Below are 8,254 nucleotides of genomic sequence, written 5' to 3' on the forward strand. Positions count from 1 at the left end.
AAAAAAATAAAATAAAATAAAAAGAAATGAAATATTTTTCAATAACCTAAGAAACAAACATCTTCCAGTTACATGTTGCTAATTACACCTCAGTGAGAAGTCTGGTTTTTTTTCTTTTTATGGAAGTACACAGTTTTTTCAGCAAAAATATCTTATCTTGGGGAAAGAGTTTGACCTCAAGCATTACCCCTTTCACTTCCTGACAACTATTTAAAAAGGAAAAAGGAAAACAAAAACCAATTTAAACTGCTTTCTCAAGACTGTGGCAAAAATCCGAGACCATGGTTGAATCTTGTGGTGGTCTTGGTTTAAGGATCATTAAAATGCATCTAAAAAAAGTCTGCCTTAACAATAACAAAAATTTAGAGAAATCTTTTATTATGTGTTCCAGATACTTAACAAGAAGATGTATAGGTGATAGAAAAGGAAACAGTCTTCTCAGGTTTTACTTCACTTGATTAGCACTATTTACAACCAGTAGGATAAGGTGACACTGAAAAGCGAGGGTCTTAATAAATGGTGCTAGTTAAATTGTATCTCTCTAAGGGATATCTAATTAAGCTTGACCCTACCTTTGACCATATAAAATAATAAAATCTAGGGAGATGGCAAGTCTAAATATGAGAGGTAAAACAATCAAATTTCTAGAGGTGAACAGAATTTATTAATGACCTTGATCTAGGCAAATATTTCTTAAGCTGGACAGAAAAAGCACTATTCTTAGAGAAAAAGATTGATACATCACACAACATTAAAATTAGGGAGTTTGCCAACAAAACTAAAATGCAGCCTATGGAATGGGAGAAGATATTTGCAAACAATATATCAGAGAAAGGGTTACTATCCAAAAGTCTAGAACTTATCATACTCAACACTTCAAAAACAAATAACCCAGTTAAGAAATGGGCAGAAGAATGGACACTTTCCAAAGAAGACATCCAGGTGGCTGACAGATGCATGAAAAGATGATCAACATCACTTATCATCAGGGAAATACAAATCAAAACCAAGATTAGATACCAACTCACATTTGTCAGAGTGGCTAAAATTAGCACAAGAAACAACAGGTGTTGATGAGGATGCAGAAAAAGGGGGAACCCTCTTGCACTGTTGGTGCAGCCCCTCTGGAGAATAGTATGGAGGTTTCTCAAAAAACTAAAACTAAACTGCCCTATGATCCAGCGATTGCATTATTAGGTATTTGCCCAAAGGCTACAAAAATACAGATTCAAAGGGGTACATGCACCCCAATTTTTATAGCACCATTATGAACAATAGCCAAACTATGGGAAGAGCCCAAATGTCCACTGTCTAATGAATGGATAAAGAAAAGGTGGTATAATGTATCAAAGACAAATACCATATGATTTCACTCACGTGTGGAATTTAAGAAACAAAAACAGAAGGACATTTGGGAAGGGGGGCAGAAAAGAGAAGAAAGGAAAGCAAACCACAAGAGTCTCTTAATGATAGAGAACAAAGGTTCTCTATCATTGATGACTGAGGTTGTTGGAGGGAGGTTGGCAGGAGATTTGCTAGATAGGTGATAAGTATTAAGAAGTGTTAATGATGAGCATTGGGTATTGTATATAAGTGATGAATCACTCAATTCTACTCCTGAAACCAATATTTCACTCTATGTTAACTAACTAAAATTTAAATTTAAAAAAAAGGGAAACAATTAGGAACTTCTGATTTTTTAAAAGAAACCTATTAAGAAAGGAAAAGTTCAAGCCACCAGATTGGAAGAAAATATGCTGATAGGCATTTAGGCAGGATTACTGCTTCTAATGGGCATACTGGAACCTGTCCTTTGGTGCACATTCTATACATTTCTCCTGGGTATAACATAGGAGTGGTTTACTATATAAATAGTGAGACTATAGTATAGTATAGTATACTATAGTATAGTATAGTATAGTTAATATACTATAGTGAATATGATATTCATACCATAGAATATTATACAACAATGAAAATGAGCAAACTACCATTATAACACTATGAATGAATCTCACAAAAATAATGTTTGGGGAATAGTAAGGCAGCCACAAAAGGGTATCTTTTATTCTTATAAAATTATAAAGTAGAAAAACAAATCTATGATGATAACTGCCAGACACTGATGACCTTTTTGAAAAGGACAGTGACAGGACACAACACCAACGTGTTTCAATGCGATAGTGTTTTGAACCGTAGATGTAGATTTTTCTGAATGCATGCTATACTTCAGTAAGACAATTATTATAAAAAAGAAAAATGAAAATAATTAGAGTAATAATCATCAATTGTGGAAGTAATTAAGAACTGATAGAGCTGTAAGCTACAGGTGATCCAAAAGAATCACTGAATTTCAGGTAAAAAAATTACCTAATACAACTCTACATATTTCTATTAAGGAGGACATTTATTAGTATACTAACCTTATTCCAGATAAAATTTGTTTTATTTTTTTAGGTAATTACCATTACTTTATCAGATGTCTTTTCATTTTTTAAAAATTTATCCTTATTTTTTAAATTTACCTTACTTCTATAACCTAAACCAATCCTATGCAATTTGATAAATTGTAACTTTTCTTCAAAACTGTTTTTTCCTTCTTAATTTTCTCACATTAAACTTTTTAGTGGGGATTATATCCTATAGTCTGCTTTGACCTTAAAATGAAAAGTTTAGGAGCACCTGGGTGGCTCAGTAGTTTAGGTGTCCAGTTCTTGATTTTGGCTCAGGTCATGATCTCGTGGTTCATGCCCCTGCATCAGGCATGGAACCTGCTTAAGATTCTCTTTCTTATGGGAAGGAGAAAGTGAGGGAAAGAGTTGGGGAGAGGGAGTGAGGCAAATCATGAGAGAATTCGAATGCTGAGAACAAACTGAGGGCTGAAGAGGGAGAGGAGAAAGGGTGAGGGGGTGATGGTCATGGAGAGGGACATTTATGGGGAAGAGGACTGGGTGTTATATGGAAATCAACTTGGTAATAAACTATTTTAAAAAAATATTCTCTTTCTGCCTTTCCCTCTCCTCCTCCTTGCCTCTCATGCATGCTCTCTCCTTCTCCCTCAATAATAATATAAATAATATGAAAAATTTAATAGTTTACATATTTAACAGACTGTAGAACTTATTGTTTTGATCTCATCTCTCTAGGGAATATGTATTACTGCACTCTCTCTTGAGTTTGATGGAAAAATAAAATGTTGACTTCACAAGTACATTGGACAATAACAAAGGCACTCCATGCTCAAGTGTTAAGTCTTCAGAGTCCCCTCAGGGATACCTATAAGGGACTACTTTGTGGAGTGTCATAGCTGTCAGATCACCTGAGGGACAACTAGTGAGCTATCAAGTTAGAAATGATCTCTGAAAAAGAAACAGATGTAATATTAAGAATGTACTTCTAATGGGCTAATTTTCTTAGAGATAGGAATGTAGTTGAGCAAATTCCTAACATGGACGACATCTTCTACATTTAAGGAATGGCTGGCAACTCTTCCCACCCTCTAGGAAATGATGCCTAGAGAGAACGAGTAATCTTGCCCTTATCACAGTCAATGGTAATTTTCACTGATCATAAAATACATATCTTTAATCCAAAAACACTCAATGTTTATTAAATGGGAGTAACAAACTTCACCCGGGAAATATAACTTGAGGAAATTATTAGCAGTAATAAAGCATAAGTAATATACAAACTAAGTGAGGAATAACCTTAATGATAATAATAAATCAGCTAATGAGTTACTTATTATTATTAATATTATCATTATCATCAAGGAGCACTTCCTCTATGTCAAGCATCTGACTAAATTCTGTCATGTTTTCTCTCATATAATCCTTATCACAGTTTCTTGATTGTACTGGTGAAGGACGCTTAGAAAGGAGTTAGCATTTACCTGGGATCCATGGTTCAGAAGTGTGATCCATATCTTAAACCCACATTGCCTGATTCATAGCTGCGCCCGCTGGTTATGCGGCAGGAACAGTAGGGTTAGACACGTCTCCTCTTTGCTTCACATTTTGCTCCATTTTGATATATATCTTCATTTGATGGACTTGTGAGTTGCTGTAACACACCTTAAGGTGGATAGAATTAATTTGGGTGGGGGCGGTCACTTTCCCGGGTGCCATGTGTGATGGCTATCAAAGGGCGGCTTTATCTTCGGCACAGCCTTCTGATGACAGTACAGAGTGGAGGAAGCGACTCTCTGGAAGACCCTGACATCTTATGTCAAAACACGACCTTTTCACTCTCTAAAGTGTTTTCCATGTATTACCTGTTATCTTATTTTGTTCTCAAGATAATCATGTGTGTCACATAAGACATTTATTAGCATCCTTAGAGAAGAAATGGTTGCCACAAATACTAAGATATTCCTCCCTGATAAATCCAAGGTAACGGTATATTAATCATGTTTTTTAAAATTTTCTGTATATTATCATGTTTTGACATCTTGAAACATCTTTCTGGCTGGGGACAGACTGCTCCTCCCAGGGCTAGCTAATTCTTAGAGACAGTAAAGGACATGTTGTTTGATAAGCAAATGAACCAATTCAAGGCTTTATCTCCTTTATCTGGTTTTGTACAACCCAGGAGGCAATATTCCTCTGTCTTAATCATCCCAGGGCCAGGTTCCAGGCAACTAGAGACCACCCCTATAAATCTTTTTTTAAATCTTATTTTTTTTTTTTGAAATGGGGGCACAGGCATGGAAAGGGGATAGAGAGAAAATCCCAAGCGTGCTCCACACTATCAGCACAGAGCTTAATTAGGGGCTCCAATGCAAGAACTGTGAGATCCCGATCTGAGCTGAAGTTGGATGCTTAACCAACTGAGTCAGCCAGGTGCTGAGACCGTCTCTACAGCCCCAAGCCTGACAAAATAATTCAAACTGGCCAGTTAGAAACTATTTACCCTGTCCTTCCTTGCCTTTCCCACAGAAACCTCAGCAAAGGCCATGACCCACGCACACCCACTCCTGCCTCTGCTTCCTACCCCAAACCTGCTATTCCTTTTGTGTCCATGTGTGCTGAGCAGTGCCTCTTGGTTCTAGTAGAAGTGTAACAGTAAGCTTTTCTTTCACTAGTATTGACCTGTCCATGTAGTCACTCAGTTACCCACACAAATGAAGACCCAGACTCCAAACAAACCCTTCCCTATCTCTTTTCCTACTTGGTACCCTGCTATCCCCATCACGTAACATTCAGTCCTGGTGTCTCTGCCTGTCCCATACCCTGCCAGGGCAGATCCTGCTTTCCCCCTCATCCCACCTCATTTTCTGATGCCTTCTCAGTCCACAGAAAGAGCACAGGACATTCTTTCAGCATCCTTGTCCTCTGAATTCCAAAATCATCACTGTGGAAAACACCTCCAGCTTGCTGCACCCCACCTTTGCTCACCTCCTTGATCCTGTTGGGCTAATAGAGATCGGTTCAACATAAGCTCAGTTCTTCTTTCCGTCTGCTCTGGCGCTCTCTGCCTTTCTCTTTTTCTGTGACCTTATACAAGTCAAACAAATGTTTTACCTCCTGCTTGGAGGCAGATGAAAAATGTTCCACTTCACAGGGGATTTGTGGGGACTCACTACAAGTTCCTGACGTGTTCTTGAGAACCTGCCTGGTCTCAGGCAGAGAAAGCAGCCTTGATGGTGTGCCTGCGCATTTTCGTTGTAAACACACAGCTCTTGTGAGTTGGCTTTTGAAACAACTTCCTCCGGATGGAAAAGGACTGAAACAAAGCAGCGATGTGGTTAGCTGTCACTTCAAAGGCAACCATAAGGCAAGGGGCTGTTAGCACTGTGTTCCGTCTTGCGTCCCCAGCGCTGTGAACATAACTGTAGCAGTTCCTTTGTTCAGAATTCCTCATTTAGATGCTCTCATCTAGGAAACTCAATGGTTAATATAGGCAAGAGTGTGTATGAATATTTTTTATGGTAAAGAAGTCATCTGTGAGATTTCAGACAAAAGTTTCTCTTAGGTTGTTTGGTTGAATGAAGTAACTTGCTAATTTATATCTGTAACTTTTCTTGTGACATATAACCTAGCTCAAAATATATGGTATAGTCAAAATGTGGTTGGGGGACACTAAGAGGAAGAGATGATTCTACCCAGAAGGTAGTTGGGTGACTTGCAATATAGTATCTTAAGCAAGGGAAAAGATTACATCCACTGTGGCAGAGAGCATGAGACAGTTTTCAAACTGGAATCAGGAATGAGTCCAAGAGGTTTACAGGGCCATGGATGATGGCACCCTTAGCCCAAATCTTGAGAATGCTGGGGTCGTGAGGACTTCGAAGTTGGCAAGCCCCAAGATTAATCTTTTGCTTCTATTCCTTATTACTTTTTACCATATTACGTCACAGAATCAACCTAAATAAACAAAAATGGCAGAAATCAACTGCCATGGTTTGAATGTTTGTGTCCCCCTCAAATTCAGATGTGGAAATCCAACTCCCAAAGATTGATGGTATTAGGAGGTGAGGCCTTTGGGAGGTGCTTAGGTCATGAGGGTGGAGCCCTCATGAATGAAATTAGTGTTGTGAGAAAAGAAGCTCCAGAGAGATCCCTGGCCTTTCCACCATGTGAAGACGCAGTGGGGAGGTGGCAGCTATGAATCAGGAAGAGGCCCTCACCAAAGCATGACCGTGCGGGTGCACTGATCTTGGATTTCCCAGCCTCCAGAGCTGTGGGCAATAGACTTCTGTTGTTTATAAGATACCCAGTCTGTGTAATTCTATTATAACAGCTCAAAGAGACTAAAATATCAAGTAAGATACTTTTTTTCCCCCTATAACCTTGAGCTGGGTGGATAAGCTCATTTGACAGAGGAAGATATGAGGGAGGAAATTCAGAAATATAAACAGTTAAATCAAGCTAGCTCCAGCTGGAGTCATTTTCCTCAAGCAGGACAAGCTCTCGAGGTGATTATAACCTGACAAAATTTCGTAGAAGAAATTGACAAAACCCAGCATGTGTGTTTGTAAATCCCAGAGAAGCACCTAACTTCACTCCATGAACACCATTTTAGAAAATATGTTTTATCTGTGGCTATTTCTTTTCTTCTTCTCTTGTTCTCTGTCCTCCCGATGCTCAATTTTCTGAACATGTAAGTGAAACCCAGGGCAGTCACAGCTTTTGCTTAACACAATTTAAGTCACTCGGAGGTACAGGGACACTCATTTCTAGCATATTCCAAGAGAAAGTATTTTACTTGGTCTTGACAGTAGCTCACTAGTGCATTGAATTCCCTCTCACAGACATATGAGACCTGCCACCCAGGTCAAGTGGTGACATGTGTCACTTGCACACAGACGTGTGTGCAGCCAGGATGGTCTGAGAAGCAGCCTCATGGCAAGAAGTCAATCAAATGTGACCAGACCATTCAAAGGAGGCATCCACCGGAGGGACTGACCAGAGAGGGTGAATCCAGGCATGGAGCTCATTGGATATAATTGAAGAGGACTAGCTACAGGAGGAAATTTAAAACAGGGTAGGTTGAGGAAAGAGCCTGACTTAAGGGCTGGCCGTATGTCTGCTCTCTGAAAACTTCTGGCTATGTCTCAACCAATCTAAACCTCAGTTTCCTCATCATGGACACAATGACAGCTTCCACCTTAGATGTTATGTAGCTAAACGTGATGATACATATGACACACTTAATACAACATGTGCACAGAGCTTAGGTTCGTTCTATTCCATTTGTTAGAACCACCAATAATACTATTTGTCGCTCTTGTTATTTACCCTAAATGAAGGGGAAGGTGGCTGTATCCATTTTCACTGGGTGTCCATGAACTTGGTGTGGCAAGGAGGGTTGAAAGATATCCAATTTTGATAAATACAAGATCTCAGCACATGCTGACTTTCATCTGCTATCCCCATGTCAAAAATGAGAAAATGGAGGTCAAAGGAGATTACAAAACTTATGTGAGGTCACGTAGAAAAATAGCCAAGTTCAAATTCAAGCCTGACTAGTTTTCTCTGTCTTGATAGCTTTACGTCTCCAACATAACCCTGAGCTTCTTAGAGTCATCCACATGCACTACCAGAAGTTCCCCTCCCCTTTTCATTTTTCTATCTTTGTCCTCTTCTCACCCTAATAAACTAATACTCAGTCTTCAGGTTGCAGCTCCAATGTTATCTTCTGGGGGACTTGTGAGGCCTTTTCTAAGATTACCAGGAAAGTGGATGTCTCCCACTATTGGACTCACACTGGATTTGGGGTTTCTTTGAAGAAACGGTCCACTCATTTACACCAG

The 8,254-nt window shown here is 39.1% G+C and overlaps 1 long non-coding RNA gene across 1 annotated transcript in view; it reads right to left on the reverse strand.

Annotated features, from left to right (window-relative positions):
• LOC115305403 overlaps positions 1-5,600 on the reverse strand; it is a 21,686-nt gene extending 16,086 nt beyond the window's left edge. Inside the window, exons 1-2 of the long non-coding RNA XR_003914766.1 lie at positions 5,397-5,600; positions 3,893-4,073 (exon numbers count right to left, since the gene is read on the reverse strand). This is a non-coding gene — a long non-coding RNA (uncharacterized LOC115305403). The remainder of the gene's footprint in view (positions 1-3,892; positions 4,074-5,396) is intronic.
• Positions 5,601-8,254: the final 2,654 nt, after the last annotated feature.

The sequence above is a fragment of the Suricata suricatta genome, chromosome 2 (assembly GCF_006229205.1).
Source record: "Suricata suricatta isolate VVHF042 chromosome 2, meerkat_22Aug2017_6uvM2_HiC, whole genome shotgun sequence".
Classification (NCBI taxonomy): Eukaryota; Metazoa; Chordata; class Mammalia; order Carnivora; family Herpestidae; genus Suricata; species Suricata suricatta.